Below are 16,414 nucleotides of genomic sequence, written 5' to 3'. Positions count from 1 at the left end.
CGGCCACCGACCGAACCCGACCTCCACCACAGTCAAACTCAGCCCCAAACAGAACGTGGAACAGCCGAAAGGGAGACGAAGACAAGAGCAAACTCACATGCTCTCACTGTGGGGGGAAGAAACACACCCGAGACGGATGTTTTTTGCGAATCGGGTTCCCGGAATGGTGGGATGACATGAAAAAGGCAAGAGCTGCCCGAAATCGAAACGCCGGAGGAAGGGCAGCCGTCGCCGTCAGTGACCAACCGTGGAATCACGGTGTTCAAACGGCGACGCAGGGAGGAGCACCGATAGCGGCTGGAGCTTGGGCAGACGGTGGCGGCAGTCAACCGTGGTTCCAGGGAGGACAGATGGCGGCGCCTGGAGTCTGGGCAGGTGGAGAAAACCGAGCTTCCAACGCCGGCGGTGCCCCGGCGGGCAGCATCGGTCCACCACCGGCTGGAAATCGAAGTGCCGAGGAAGAGAGGGGATCGGCCATGGCGGCTAGGGTAACGAATGGAGGTAATGAGGGGTTGAACTCATTTAACCCCTCAGTTTCGAAGTTATATCATTTTCCACCCCAAAACTTAAGTCTATCTCTTTTTAGTCCTCCTACTGCTCAAGTCTCACAAAAACAGCCCCATCCATCCTATTTATCACATTGTTCACCCTATAAAGTCAAAACTGTGCATAATAAGTCCCTAAAGTCCCAAAATCCGAATTATAATTTCGATTTTGAGCCCAATATAGCATGTAAAAATTCTTTTCAAGCCTTAGCACTCTCGTCTACTTCCACCGAAACCCAGGACAAAGATTATCATTGGATTTTTGACTGTGGGGCGACAGACACAATGTCTTGGGATGCATCTGATTTTAAGGACATTTCGGGCACTAGGAAAAAATATATTAGAACTGCTAGTGGGGATTTAGCACAGGTTCAAGGGGCGGGCACTATTACCATTTCACCTAAATTGAGCCTTTCAAATTGTTTATATGTCCCCTCCTTGTCTCATAAATTGGTGTCCGTCAGTCAGGCGACAAGAGAACTTCACTGTAACTTACTAATGCAACCTGGCTGTTGCATTTTACAGGATACGAGGACGGGGGAGATAGTTGGGCGTGGCACTGAACACCGAGGACTCTACTACGTGGATGAGATGGCTCAACAGGGTACTGCGATGCTGACTCAAGGACTGACTGACAGACAGACCTGGCTTTGGCACCGCCGGTTAGGACATCCATCCATAGGATATTTACGGTTACTTTATCCAAATTTAGCCACTTCACACCCTTTGAATTGTGAGACATGTTTTTTGGCCAAAAGCCACCGACATTCATATAAACTCAATAATACTCGTGCGAAGTCTGTTTTTTCTTTAATACACTCTGATGTTTGGGGCCCTGCACCTGTTACTAGTAATAATGGCTTTAGATATTTCTTGTTGTTTGTTGATGATTGCTCTAGAATGACGTGGGTATATTTTTTGAACTCTAAGTCTGAAGTTTTTGATAAATTTACCCAATTCTATAGTCTCATACAAACCCAACACAAACAGAATATCCAAATACTTAGGACTGATAATGGGGGGGAGTATGTAAACACCAAAATGAAACAATTTTTCACTGAAAAAGGCCTTGTTCACCAAACCACCTGTCCATACACGCCTGAACAAAATGGGGTGGCAGAAAGGAAAAATAGGATCCTCTTAGAAATGACCCGAGCCCTAATCATCGAATCCCGTGTCCCACACTCCTTCTGGCCTGAAGCCATAGCCACATCAGTTTACCTTCTTAACCGACTCCCTACCCATATCCTAAATTTTAAACCTCCTTTGGATTTTCTCTCAGCCTATATAGATATTCCATCCTCTCTCACTCTCGAACCCAAAGTTTTTGGATGCACAGTATTTGTCCACATCCCAAAACAGAACCGATCTAAATTCTCACCGAATGCTGTCAAGTGTGTGTTTTTAGGATACGGAAAAAATCAGAAGGGATACCGATGCTATGACCCCAAAACACATCATCTACACACAACCTTGAATTGTGACTTTGTCGAATCTGAGTACTTTTTCCACCAACTTAGCAGTCAGGGGGAGAATAAAACTACAGACTCGCTAAGTTGGCTTCATACACCCTCATCCTTGCCCATCCCAACTCCTACTCCACCGCCACCCGATCCTACACCCGCCGGTCCATTGCCCATGTCTACACTGGATGTCGGTCCATCAGAGGAAGTTAATGTAACCGCCGAGACGTCTCTACCCACTCATATACAGTCTGAGGGGTTCGATGCTTCTACCCCACCATCATCTCCGCCTTCGAATCCTGAGGTAAGCTCTAGTACTCATATGAGTCCTCAGGTTAGTGCTAACGATGTGAGACAGGAGGACAGTATGGCCCAACCGGATCCAAGTACAAGTGGATATTTACCGACCAGGAGCACAAGGGGTGTGCCACCAAAACGGTACTCTCCAGACTGGCAAGGTCCAAAGTCCAGATACTCAATAGCAAACACTGTTCAGGGACAATACACGGAGATGGCCAGAGCCTTCGAAGCAGCTCTATATGAGGAAGTACACATTCCTCAGTCGTGGGAAGAAGCAATGAGGCATAAACACTGGAGGGAAGCTATGAAGAAGGAAATGGATGCCCTAATCAAGAACGGAACTTGGGAACAATGTATCTTGCCAAAGGGAAAGAAACCAGTTGGATGCAAGTGGGTGTTCACTATCAAGCGACGAGCAGATGGATCAATCGAGAGATACAAAGCGAGATTGGTAGCAAAAGGGTACACCCAGACCTATGGGATAGACTACGATGAAACATTCTCCCCGGTGGCAAAAATGAGTACAGTACGCACCTTATTGTCTGTGGCAGCTTGCAAAGACTGGCCATTACATCAGTTCGACGTGACTAACGCCTTTCTACATGGCGAATTGAAGAAGAATGAGGAGGTGTATATGGAGGCTCCCCCAGGATTTTCGGGAGATTTCGGGAAAGGGGAAGTATGCAGACTAAGGAAGACACTCTACGGGCTAAAGCAATCACCTAGAGTATGGTTCGGGCGATTCTGCCAGGCCATGACAAAATATGGCTACAAACAGAGCAATGCAGATCACACTCTGTTTCTAAAGAAAAGGGATGGGAAGATAACGTGTCTAATCATTTACGTTGACGACATGATTATCACAGGTGATGACATCGAAGAGATCGAAGAATTGAAAAAGAACTTGTTCCAGGAATTTGAGATGAAAGACCTTGGTGCAATGAAGTATTTTCTGGGGATTGAAATCCTGAGATCAAAAAGGGGCATCTTCCTAAGACAGAAAAAGTATGTCTTAGACTTACTGGCAGAAACCGGACTACTCGAGTGTAGACCAGCTGAGACTCCGATTATGATGAATCACGGACTGAAGATCCTTGAGGGGGCTGCAATGACAGATCGAGAAAGATATCAATGCCTTGTAGGGAAATTGATCTACCTCGCCCATACGAGGCCGGACATTGCATATGCAGTAGGAGTTGTGAGCCAGTTCATGCACAAACCTCAGGAAGAGCACATGGAAGCGGCCCTTAGAATTGTGCGGTACCTAAAGGGGACAACAGTATATGGCGTACTACTCGAAAGGAAGGAGAACCTTGAAATAGAGGGGTACACTGACGCTGATTGGGCCAGCAACCCGAACGATAGAAGATCTACAGCTGGATATTTCACCTTCGTTGGTGGAAACTTGGTCACTTGGAGGAGTAAGAAGCAGAAAGTGGTGGCATTATCTAGTGCAGAAGCAGAGTTCCGTGGAGTGAAGAGTGGAATCACCGAGATCTTGTGGCTGCGAAGATTACTCACGGAAATTGGTTTCCCTCCAAAAGAGAAAATTAGACTTTTCTGTGACAACAAAGCAGCTATTAGTATCTCGGAAAATCCAGTCCAGCATGATAGGACCAAGCATGTGGAAGTTGACCGTCACTTCATCAAAGAAAATATAGATAGTGGCATCATCGAACTTCCATTCGTTCGGTCTGAAGAACAACTAGCGGATATTCTGACTAAAGCAGTGCATGCTAAGGTCTTCAAGGAAGTTCTGACCAAGTTAAGTATCGGAGATGCCGTTACTCAACTTGAGGGGGAGTGTCAAGAAAGGAAAAGGGAATATCCTACACACCAAGAAAGGAAAGAAGCATAAACCACTCTATTCTAGGAAGAAGAATCAAATCAATAGGGAATTGATACAATTAGAATAAATTGATCTTTTCCATATTTATCTTGTATTTACAACTATAAAAGGGAGTGCATTGTACACAGTGAAATAGAAGATATACAACAGAAATCCTACGATACTTACAATGTTTTCTACTACCAATCTCATATCTCTTGATTACCATCTTTAAGAATTTTTACATGTTTTAAATAAAAAGTAATTAACAAGGGCATTTTTGGAAACCATATTCAACTCCAAATGAAAAAATGAAATTGTTTTTCTACTCATCGGCGTGAAATTATTTGGTGGTGGAAGCGCCAAACTCGGAATCTTTTTACGACACAAGTCAATTATTTTTCTACTCATCGCCGGAGCGACGACAATGCTTGCTAAAACAGTGGTGGAGGTCGGATCCGACGGCATCGCCGTCGTCTCGATCAACAATCCACCTCTCAATTTGCTATCCGTCGCTGGTATCTCTAACTTTGTTTCCGAATTCTTCAGTTCTGTAATTGATTGGTTCTATCACTTTTTGTGCATGTGATTTACACTTTAAGTAGATGAGCTGCTCGTAACCGGCTTTTCCCGTTTAATTCGAGAATTAATTCGATTGTTATGGCTAATGATTATTTTCTTGTAATCTCTCTTCATTCTCTATCCATGTTACGTGATCTTCTGCATAACATGTTTGTTGTTTTACAGTGATGAGTAGCATTAAAGAGAGTATTGAAGGAGTTTGGATGGATGCTATAATTGTGGAGAATTGGATGTGTAGCCATGCATGTTTGTTTTTTGAATAAGCTTAATATTTTGGAATTTTTGAATGATCTTAAATTTTGGATAACTCTATAAAAATATGGATAAATTCCCACATCACTCTTAGCATGATTTTACTTCACTCTTGTTTACAAACACATCACTCTTAGCATGATTTTACTTCACTCTTGTTTACAAAACACATCACTCTTATTATGATTTTACTTCACTCCTGTTTATAAAACACATCACTCTTGTTTACAAAACACATCACTCTTAGCATGATTTTACTTCACTCTTGTTTACAAAACACATAACTCTTAGCATGATTTTACTTCACTCCTGTTTATAAAACACATCACTCTTGTTTACAAAACACATCACTCTTAGCATGATTTTACTTCACTCTTGTTTACAAAACACATAACTCTTAGCATGATTTTACTTCACTCTTGTTTACAAAACACAACACTCTTAGCATGATTTTACTTCACTCTTGTTCACAAAACACTTCACTCTTATTCGGATTTTACTTCACTCTTGTTCACAAAACACATCACTCTTATTCGGATTTTACTTCACTCTTTTTCACAAAACATTCACTCTTGTTCACAAAACACTTCACTCTTATTCGGATTTTACTTCACTCTTGTTCACAAAACACATCACTCTTATTCGGATTTTACTTCACTCTTGTTCACAAAACACATCACTCTTATTCGGATTTTACTTCACTCTTTTTCATAAAACATTCACTCTTGTTCACAAAACACTTCACTCTTATTCAGACTTTACTTCACTCTTGTTCACAAAACACTTCACTCTTATTCGGATTTTACTTCACTATATATATATATAGGGTAGTGATCTATGGCAAACACCTCTTAACCAAATAACTAGAGAACAAATAATAGCCACAAGATCAAGAAAATCAAGGGCTAGTATTAATACATGTAATTTTCGAATTTAAGGAGAAATTAGTTCCATCAATCACAAATTTACTCCACAATTACAAGGCGGGGGTATAATTGTCATCTTTATCAATATGTCCAAAAACAGAGATAAGTTGAGAGATGGTTACCTCTATCACAGCTTTAATGGTGTAATCCTCCACCTTCACCTCACTCTCCCTCTGAAACTGCAGCAACACATCAACGAAATCCTCAGCACTCCCATCCCCACCCCCTTCCCCCTTCTCCCTATGCTCCTCAATCACTCTCTGAAGAAATTCATCAAACATCTTCGCTACATTCGCAACCCTCGCATCCAATCCGTTAATCCGATTAATCCAGCCCAGCCACGGCACGTAATCTCCGACGCTGAACGTCCCCAGCAAAATTCAATCAGCGCGTCGATGATTTCCCCAAATTACGTCATTGAAGAAGAAGAAGAAATTTTTAAGAGCTATGAAGCAGTGAAGTAAAAGAAATTACGGCAGTGAAGAAGAAGAAATTTTTAAGAACTTCATATTTATGTATTGTTCTTTGTGTTTTGTAAACAAGAGTGAAGTAAAATAAGAATAAGAGTGATGTAATTTGTAAACAAGAGTGAAGTAAAATCAGAATAAGAGTGATGCGTTTTGTAAACAAGAGTGAAGTAAAATCAGAATAAGAGTGATGTGTTTTGTAAACAAGAGTGAAGTAAAATCACAATAAGAGTGACGTGTTTTGTAAACAAGAGTGAAGTAAATTAACAATAAGAGTGATGTGTTTTGTAAACAAGAGTGAAGTAAAAGAGTGATTTGTTTTGTAAACAAGAGTGAAGTAAAATCGGAATAAGAGTGATGTGTTTTGTAAACAAGAGTGAAGTAAAATCAGAATAAGAGTGATGTGTTTTGTAAACAAGAGTGAAGTGTTTTCTGAACAAGAGTGAAGTGTTTTGTGAACAAGAGTGAAGTAAAATCAGAATAAGAGTGATGTGTTTTGTGAACAAGAGTAAAGTAAAATCAGAATAAGAGTGATGTGTTTTGTGAACAAGAGTGAAGTAAAATCAGAATAAGAGTGATGTGTTTTGTGAACAAGAGTGAAGTGTTTTCTGAACAAGAGTGAAGTGTTTTGTGAACAAGAGTGAAGTAAAATCAGAATAAGAGTGATGTGTTTTGTGAACAAGAGTGAAGTAAAATCAGAATAAGAGTGATGTGTTTTGTGAACAAGAGTGAAGTGTTCTGTGAACTAGAGTGAAGTAAAATCAGAATAAGAGTGATGTGTTTTGTGAACAAGAGTGAAGTAAAATCATGTTGAGAGTGATGTGTTTTGTAAACAAGAGTGGAGTAAAATCATGCTAAGAGTGTTGTAAACAAGAGTGAAGTAAAATCAGAATAAGAGTGATGTGTTTTGAAAATCACAATGTATGATTTATGATGCAAACATTAGCATATACAGTAAAACCCAACTGTAATACATCCCTCATTTACTCGATCGTGTTATGAAAATTTATTAATTATCAAGGATCATTACAATATATTTCTTGTATTTAAGTTCCCCACCTCAGATACAAATATAAACTGCAAGGGGACTTGCTCCACAGTCAAACCCAAATTTTACAGAAAAAATTGAAGAATAAAGAGTACAGGAACTGCCAAGCATTCAACTATTAAATTCACCCTATCCTCTGCAACCAAACATACCTAATTTCATCACAGATCATGGAATCGCGATTTGGATGAAGTGATCAGATTTGGAAGGAAATTTGGAAGGAGATTTGATCGCAGATTTGGAATGAGAAAGAAGAAAACTGCGTAATTGATCGCAGGTTTAAATCTCAAATGTAATTTCCAAAAATACCCTTCTCCTATTTTATATTATTAAACTAAATAATATTTGTTCCATTAAGATGTGTGGCTGAGATTTGTTCTCTAGTTATACACTTAAGATTAGTTATATCTTGATCACTACCCTATATATATATATATATATATAGGGTTTTGATCCATGCAAAACCATTCTTAATACAAAAATTCAGAACCAAGCATACAAAAGTCATTTTTAGGTCACTGTAAGCTTATTTTTACGTCATTATAGTAAGGATGACATGAAATGATCTTAACATGACCTCAAACCCAAAGTTTATAATATGACCTAAAACTGCTTTACAATGACCCTCCGTGTTTTTGTTTAATTATTGACCATTGGATTGTCAAATCTCATGGTCAGGATTTGGTCTGGATTTTGTATTGAGATCAAGTTTTGTATTGATCATTTTCCTATATATATATATATATAGGGATGTATTCATTTCCTTTTCCTATATTTCCTCCTTTTTCCTTTTTAATCTCAACCCTTAAATACGTTAATCGGATGGTTGAAAAAATTGCTGATTCCATTTAAATTTAATTAAGTGAAAATCGATTAAGGGTAGATTTGGTAGAGATTTACTTGTTAGTTATGGAAATTCCATGATTCTCTCATTGGCAAATATTACGGTTTTTTTACTTCTCTCCCCTCGAAGAAGGACGACACGGCGCATGCGTATATGATTATGCATCGTTAGTTTTTTGCAAGGTTTCAATTATCACACATCTCAATTCTATCGTTAATCAGTCCTCGGCAGTCAGAGGTTGGTCTTAATCAATGGAAGAAGGTAAATTACGAATCAGCCTGACTTTGTTTATGCTTCGGATGCTTCAGTACAAGTTGTAGCAGTTTGATTATCTGATTTTTAATCACCAATTAAAGCGTCTTTTGTGTTGCCATGGTATAACATTACTGCTTGCTGTCAAAACTTTGTCCATGGATTCGCTTGCGTCATATGTACAGTATTATGTTGAAACGAATCATGTAATGCACATATTGACGAAATGTAATGAACTTAGTTACCTATATAATGCATCATTCGTGAGCGGCAATGTTGCCGGTAAAATGATTTTGTCGGGTTTGCGATTTGTGGCGCACGTAGCTTGTTTCCCCTAAGGGTTTGATAAACCTAGGGGCTAGGGTGTAGTATGTAACCATTAATAACAATGTTTAACAAATCTTTGTGTTTGACGTACAACTATTTTACGTAAGCTCTTAAAAGTAATGCATAAACGGAATATGCGTAATGCTCTATTCCGTATCTATGATGCATTATTTAGAAGTGCCATTGCATTACACACCACGATTGTTGCATTATTTTTATAAAATACACAAACAACTATTGTAATGCATAATCGAACACGAATACTTACATTATATGCATATATGTTGCACATACAATTGAGGCGTACTATATATACGTTATAAATTAGTAGGTGTGCAATAAACGAATGCATTATTTAGTGGAGGCGATAGCATTACGCACAACGATTGTTGCTTTATTTGTGTAATATAAACAAACAAAGTTTTGTAATGCATAATCTAATACGAATACTTATATTATAAGCACATATGATACACATAAAATAAAGGCGTCCGGCATACGGGGCTTAATTTATTAGGTGTATAATTAAAATTCATTATTTAGTGTTGCCATTGCATTGCGCACCAGGATTAGTGTATTATTTGGCATGTGTTAAGCAATACGAGAGTTAATTGGCCACCTTTACATTCCAAAAAAAAATTACAAACAAGACAAACAACATAGTACACCAATTACACAAAAAGTATTTGCATTCGTCTGATTAAAAAGAACGCAGTTACGGTTCGGCTGAATGTTCACATGATCAAAACTAGAAAGCGTCTTCGCAAAAACATTGTTCAGTGCATACGGGGCTTAATTTATTAGGTGTATAATTAAAATTCATTATTTAGTGTTGCCATTGCATTGCGCACCAGGTTTAGTGCATTATTTGGCATGTGTTAAGCATTACGAGAATTAATTGGCCACCTTTACATTCCAAAAAAAAATTACAAACAAGACAAATAACATAGTACACCAATTACACAAAAAGTATTTGCATTCGTCTGAGTAAAAAGAACGCAGTTACGGTTCGGCTGAATGTTCACATGATCAAAACCAGAAAGCGTCTTCGCAAAAACATTGTTCAGTGTATTCAAGGTTGTTAAAATGTACAACGTGCTAAGTCTTCCAACAAAAACCATAAACCATCAAGCACTACAACCCATAATTATCTACCCAATGTTCGAAATTGAAATGTGCAGGTTTATCTCTCCAGAACTTGGTTGTCTTTTTTTGGTTTGCGGCAGCGCGGACATTGTGAGGACAAGTCAGTAGCGCCCTTGTGAACTTGATTCGAAACATCTATAGACTTTTGCTTCCCTTCGCGCTCAGCCCGCATTCCCAATCTTTCTCCTTCTCTCCAAAATATGTTTCCAAGTGGCGCATGACATACACACCATTCTCTGTTATGGACAGGTTGTTCCGCCATGGCATTGCAACTACATGTGTAGTGCATTTTCGGATCACATCAGCCAGCCTAGAGTCGTGGCACTTATCTATTGCGTCAGCCATGAATTTCCGCTAAAACATAAAGACATAATTGCACCGCATCAACAAAATATGTTTGTATGCTTAAAATGCGAAAAAAGTGGTCCCATTACATACCAGCATAGATGGCGTGTCCCCATATTTTTCGCCGAACGACGCGTGCGACTCTGTGAGGGTGTGGTCAATAATGTTCATCTTGCCATCTGGCACATCGAAGCAGACCACATATTGATGTGTCTTAGGGCCTAGGGCCTATCTCGGCTAACCTCTCCCTAAATCGAAGCAGACCACATATTGATGTTTAGGCTGACCTTGACTACCAGAGGTCCTAGGGCCTATCTCGGCTAACCTCTCCCCAAATCTTTTTGCTAGCGCCACGGGAATAATGTCGTCGACAACACTGTCTATGTCAACTCTAAGCTGGTTATCTGAAATGGACCGAAAAACACTTCATTAACTGAATTTGATTAGTGCTTCATATGTATAGCACAATATATGATGCTAAAGTCATAAAAAAGAATGGCTTCAACTTAACCACGACAGCTAAGACTGGCAATAATGCTTAAAATACTGACTACAATGCATAAATCATGTTAAATAATGCACATTGTTTGTTCAATAATGCACATTCAATTTCTTGTAAACATAATGCAGCACATCACAGAAGACACTACTTACACATCTAAACTGCAACAAAACCTAGAATATTAACAGCAATACAATGCATAGATAATGATACAACCAACACTCCTTGTTAACAGTAATATAATGCATAGATAATGATACATAATGCACTCTATGCCCTAAAAAATGCACCACGTCACCTTAAATATTTTATTCTCTAGCACAGTTACTACAAACAACACACAAACATGGGAATACCATTATACACAATAAACTAATCCTTTACTGAAAAGCACAAGATGCAACGGCAATATACCTGCATCATGTGATGCTTGGAAGCGCGGACGACCTCTTTTCGGCATTTTTAACCTGGCAAACAACAGAAACATAAGAGACCTAAGCCCTAGTTAACATAACACAATTTCTACGTCAAGCTAATCAGTGACAACCCTAGTCGAACAACTACTTTCAGAGATTTCTGCGCCTCGGCGCATTCACAGATTCAATTTTACAAACATGGGTCTGCAAAATCGCTAATCGATGTTATGAGTAGATGTGGAAACATACCTAGTAGAAACGCCTAAATCACTGTGGAAACATACCTAGTCGAAACGAATCAGTGTTCTCAGTAGATGTTATCGGTGATAGCTATTCCCTCCGAAATTTGGTCGACAAAATCCCCAATCTTCAGACGCGGCGCTTGGAGGGAGCTTTCTAGGGTTTAGGTTGTGGAGAGAGTGGAAGGAGTTTCATGGGTTGGAAGAATAATGAATGAAGAAAGAAGAATAGTGGGATCGTTTCAAATCCCCCAAAAGTCGCTCATTCCAAAAATATGGCGGTTCATATGCGGCCAAAATGTCTAGATTACCCCTATAATGCATATACCATGCTTCTATAATGCAACACGGAAAAGGATTTATAGAATCAATCTGATCTGTTGATGCCTTAGATCTAACGCGAATTATTAAGAAGGAAAAATGATGTAAGATGTGAAAAGGAGAATAAGGCCCCCCTATATATATATATATATATATATATATATATATAGTAGTGATCAATGTATAACTAATCTTAAGTGTATAACTAGAGAACAAATCTCAGCCACACATCTTAATGGAACAAATATTATTTATTTTAATTATAGAAAATATGCTGAGGGTAATTTTGGAAATTGCTTTCTTAATTTAAATCTGCGATCAAAACATGCAAATCTGCGATCAAATTACTCCACAATCTGACCGCCACCGTGATGCGTCGGAGGCGCTTCGGCAGAGAAACGTGGAGCTAGAGAGGGAGCTCCGGAGCAGCCTGGAGGAGGAGTTGCGGATTTTGATGCATCATCAGCAGCAACGCCGTCGCCAGTTCCGCGGTCGCCGTGGCACTCGCCGGTGCCCGATAACTGCGATGCCTTGCAGCGGTAGGTGGAAATTGGCGCAGTTAGCTAAACAATAGGCGTGGAGTTCGAATTCTGTGGATTTGTAACGAATTTGCTGGCCGATCTCGATGCGGAGATGCTGGAAATTAGGGCGGGCGATGATGAGGAGATGATGTTTTTTTTGCTTAGTTTAAAGTTGATTCATAAAATTCACAAAAGGCAGTGAGTTTTGATTGCCCTGAGTTTGATGCATTCGGGTTTATTTGCATTAGTTTTGATTATGTATGAAATGAAGGCAATCAATTATTATATGTGAATTGTGATTACTTCAATTTAGATTAAATGATTTCTACAGATTTATTTATATAATATAAAAGAATTATTATTTAAAAGAAAGAAAGAAAAACCAAGCTTCACTCTTGTTCACAAAACACTTCACTCTTGTTCAGAAAACACTTCACTCTTGTTCACAAAACACATCACTCTTATTCTGATTTTACTTCACTCTTGTTCACAAAACACATCACTCTTATTCTGATTTTACTTCACTCTTGTTCACAAAACACTTCACTCTTGTTCAGAAAACACTTCACTCTTGTTCACAAAACACATCACTCTTATTCTGATTTTACTTCACTCTTGTTCACAAAACACATCACTCTTATTCTGATTTTACTTCACTCTTGTTCACAAAACACATCACTCTTATTCTGATTTTACTTCACTCTTGTTCAGAAAACACTTCACTCTTGTTTACAAAACACATCACTCTTGTTTACAAAACACATCACTCTTATTGTGATTTTATTTCACTCTTGTTAACAAAACACATCACTCTTATTGTGATTTTGTTAACAAAACACATCACTTTTATTCTGATTTTACTTCACTCTTGTTAACAAAACACATCACTCTTATTCTGATTTTACTTCACTCTTGTTTACAAAACACATCACTCTTATTCTAATTTTACTTCACTCTTGTTAACAAAACACATCACTCTTATTCTGATTTTACTTCACTCTTGTTTACAAAACACATCACTCTTATTGTGATTTTACTTCACTCTTGTTTACAAAACACATCACTCTTATTGTGATTTTACTTCACTCTTGTTTACAAAAGTGATTGTTGGAATGAATTTGATATTCCTTCTTCTTCTTGGCAGATTTTCGCTTCTTCGCACCTGGTGTTTTTATGTTTTTCATGTTTTTTTATGAATAGCTAAAGTGACTTCAATTACAATATGGTTAAGCGTATCAACAATACTATTACGATATTAATTAAAAACTAATTTGTACACAGCTTTCGCAGAAACCAAAATCAAATGGATCAGCTGAAGCCAAGTCCGCTCAATTCAAGGCCGCTGATGCCGATCAGCTTCATCGAGAGAGCCCACCGTCTACGCCGACTGCACCTCTATCGTCTACGGCTCCACCACCTACAGCTCGAACCGCCACTCAATCTCGGCGGATCTCGACGGAACGCTCCTGATCTCCCGCTCCTCCTTCCCTTACTTCATGCTCGTGGCGATCGAGGTCAGCCGCCTCCTCCGCAGCCTCATCCTCCTACTCGCCTTCCTTCTCATCGCCGTTTATCAATGAATTCAATTTTGCACCTAACATGATTTTGGATTTAATTCGGTCTGCAATGACAATAATACCCCTGACTTGTTATTATGGAGTAAATTTGTGATTGAGGGCGCTAATATCTCATTAAATTCGAAAATTAATATTAGCCCTTGATTTTTTTGATCTTGTGGCTATTATTTGTTCTCTAGTTATATGGTTAAGAGGTGTTTGCCATAGATCATGACCCTATATATATATATATATATATATATAGGTTGTGATCAAAGTATAACTAATATTAAGTGTATAACTAGAGAACAAATCTCAGCCACACATTTTGTTAGTCTAATTTAATCTTATAAGTTAAACAAATTTTCAGATTTTTGTTAAAAATAATAGCTCAAGGGCATTTTCGGAATTGAGGGGTATGTTGAAGAACATCCCCCAGAAAACGAGCTCAGCTTCATCCTCTCTCTTTTCCTCCATTTTGACGAAACCAGCCAATGCCATCTCCGCCTTGGTCTCCACCATTCGAGTGCCGGAATCAGTGCACACGATCTCCAAATCAGCGTCGCACCAGCGCAGCTTGCCGGCGAGCAAGGGTCGGGTAGTCCTGCAAGACTCTTCTGAGAGACTCTTTAATCTGCCCGGCAACCAGCTTTGTATATTGTGGGCTGTCTAAAACGTGGGGTTGAGAAGGTATAACTCAATATTCCATCTTTCCACCAGTAAATGTTTTAAGTATTTTTGTTTGATTTTGTTAAATAAAATGATGATATTTTATAATAAAATATGATTGAGGTGAATTAGCAGAATATAAGGTCATTGGTAATTTTATTGCGAACGGAGGGAGTAATAAAATAAGAAAATATATAATCAAATACAATGTTTTGTAAATATAACAAAATATTTTGTAAGCATAATTAAATTTTTTACTTTTGTAAATATTTGACTAAGGTGCTTGTCGCGGAGTGGTTAAGGTATTTTTACGTTGTGCGCATATAAGAAATCGAATCTCAAAGCACACTATCTTTTAGGAATGTTGAAAATTGCTTTGGAAAATCTGGTAATCAGTCTATGATTCACGACCGAAACGACGGATTTTCCGGATTCAAAACGGTTTAATTAGTTACTCATACTTTAAAGGTGCAAAACGGTTTGATAAAATGTAAATAATAAATAAATAAATGTTCCATTGATTAGATGTACTCTATCTGTCCACAAGATAGTATTCACATTTTCATTTCGGTTGTCTACGAAATAATGTCCGCATTGTTTTTCCATTTTTAGTAACTGACTCTCACTTTTTATTAATTTATTACACGCATATTCTATTATAAACTAATATGTAAAAGTGAGAGTCGTATTCCACTAATTTTTTCCACCAATTTTCTTTTACATTTCTTAATTAAAATCCACTGAAGGTGTAATTTAGTATTTGTATATAGTATTGAAGATTAGTAATTTGGAGTGTTAATTTGTATAGTAGAATGAATAAAAGTCTTTATTATTTTTTCCAATATAAATCAATCAAAAATTACTCCATCACACATGATAAAAGGAGAAAAGATCATTAGTACTCCCTTCGTCCCTTAAATTTTATCACACTTTAATCGGACACGAGCTTTAAAAATATAATAGAAAGTGGATGGAAAAATTTGTATAGAGTAGGTCCAACTTTTATATATTAGTTACTACTATATAATAAAATGCAAGTAATGAGTTAGTTGAACATGAGGTCTACTATAAAAATAGTAAAAAGTGAAATGAGACATATTTTGTGATAGGAATGAAAATGAAAATATGTGACAAAATTTAAGGGAGGATGTAGTATTTATCTATTTGACGGAACTTTTAAGGCATAAAAATCTTCAGTTACAGAAATTTGCACTTTTATGCAGCAATGGTAAAGTATAATTAATTCATCACGATTTCATAATTAATTCTGTTACCTTGAATCCAACTGTATCCTAAAAAATGATTCGTCATTAAAATCCAGCAACATATTAGATTGCTTCTAATTGTAGTCTAGTAGTCGGTGGACTTTATTATATACAACAAATATTCACAAACTAATTATATATCCACATCTCATTTGCAACTTCTTTTAATTTTATTTCTTTTATACTCCCTTCTTTAAGATTGACCACTTTCAGGAAACTCAATTAGTTTTCATAAACGTGTAATAAGCAACATAACTTTTGCAGAACTAACCATCAACTGTCCCATTTCCAATTATTTAAACTTTAATGTATGTTACAAAAAAAATATAGATAATTAAATAAAATAAAATGTCTAGCTAACTACATGTGGTGGTGGGTAGAAGTTATTTTTTTGAATCCATAATCCATGTATGTTTTTTTTTTAAAGTTTTGTAGGTATATTATGTGTGGGCCCATAGCCCCCAGTAATAATCAAATTTCTTAGAAATATTTATTTTTTAAAACTATGATTAATTCATTTCTATTTTCCTTCGCTATTCATAACATTAGAAGATTAAGAGAAATGATATGCTACATACCTTATGTAAGTATCATTCTCGT

The sequence above is a fragment of the Salvia splendens genome, chromosome 18 (assembly GCF_004379255.2).
Source record: "Salvia splendens isolate huo1 chromosome 18, SspV2, whole genome shotgun sequence".
Taxonomy (NCBI): domain Eukaryota; kingdom Viridiplantae; phylum Streptophyta; class Magnoliopsida; order Lamiales; family Lamiaceae; genus Salvia; species Salvia splendens.
Note: the sequence above shows the minus strand (reverse complement) of the source record.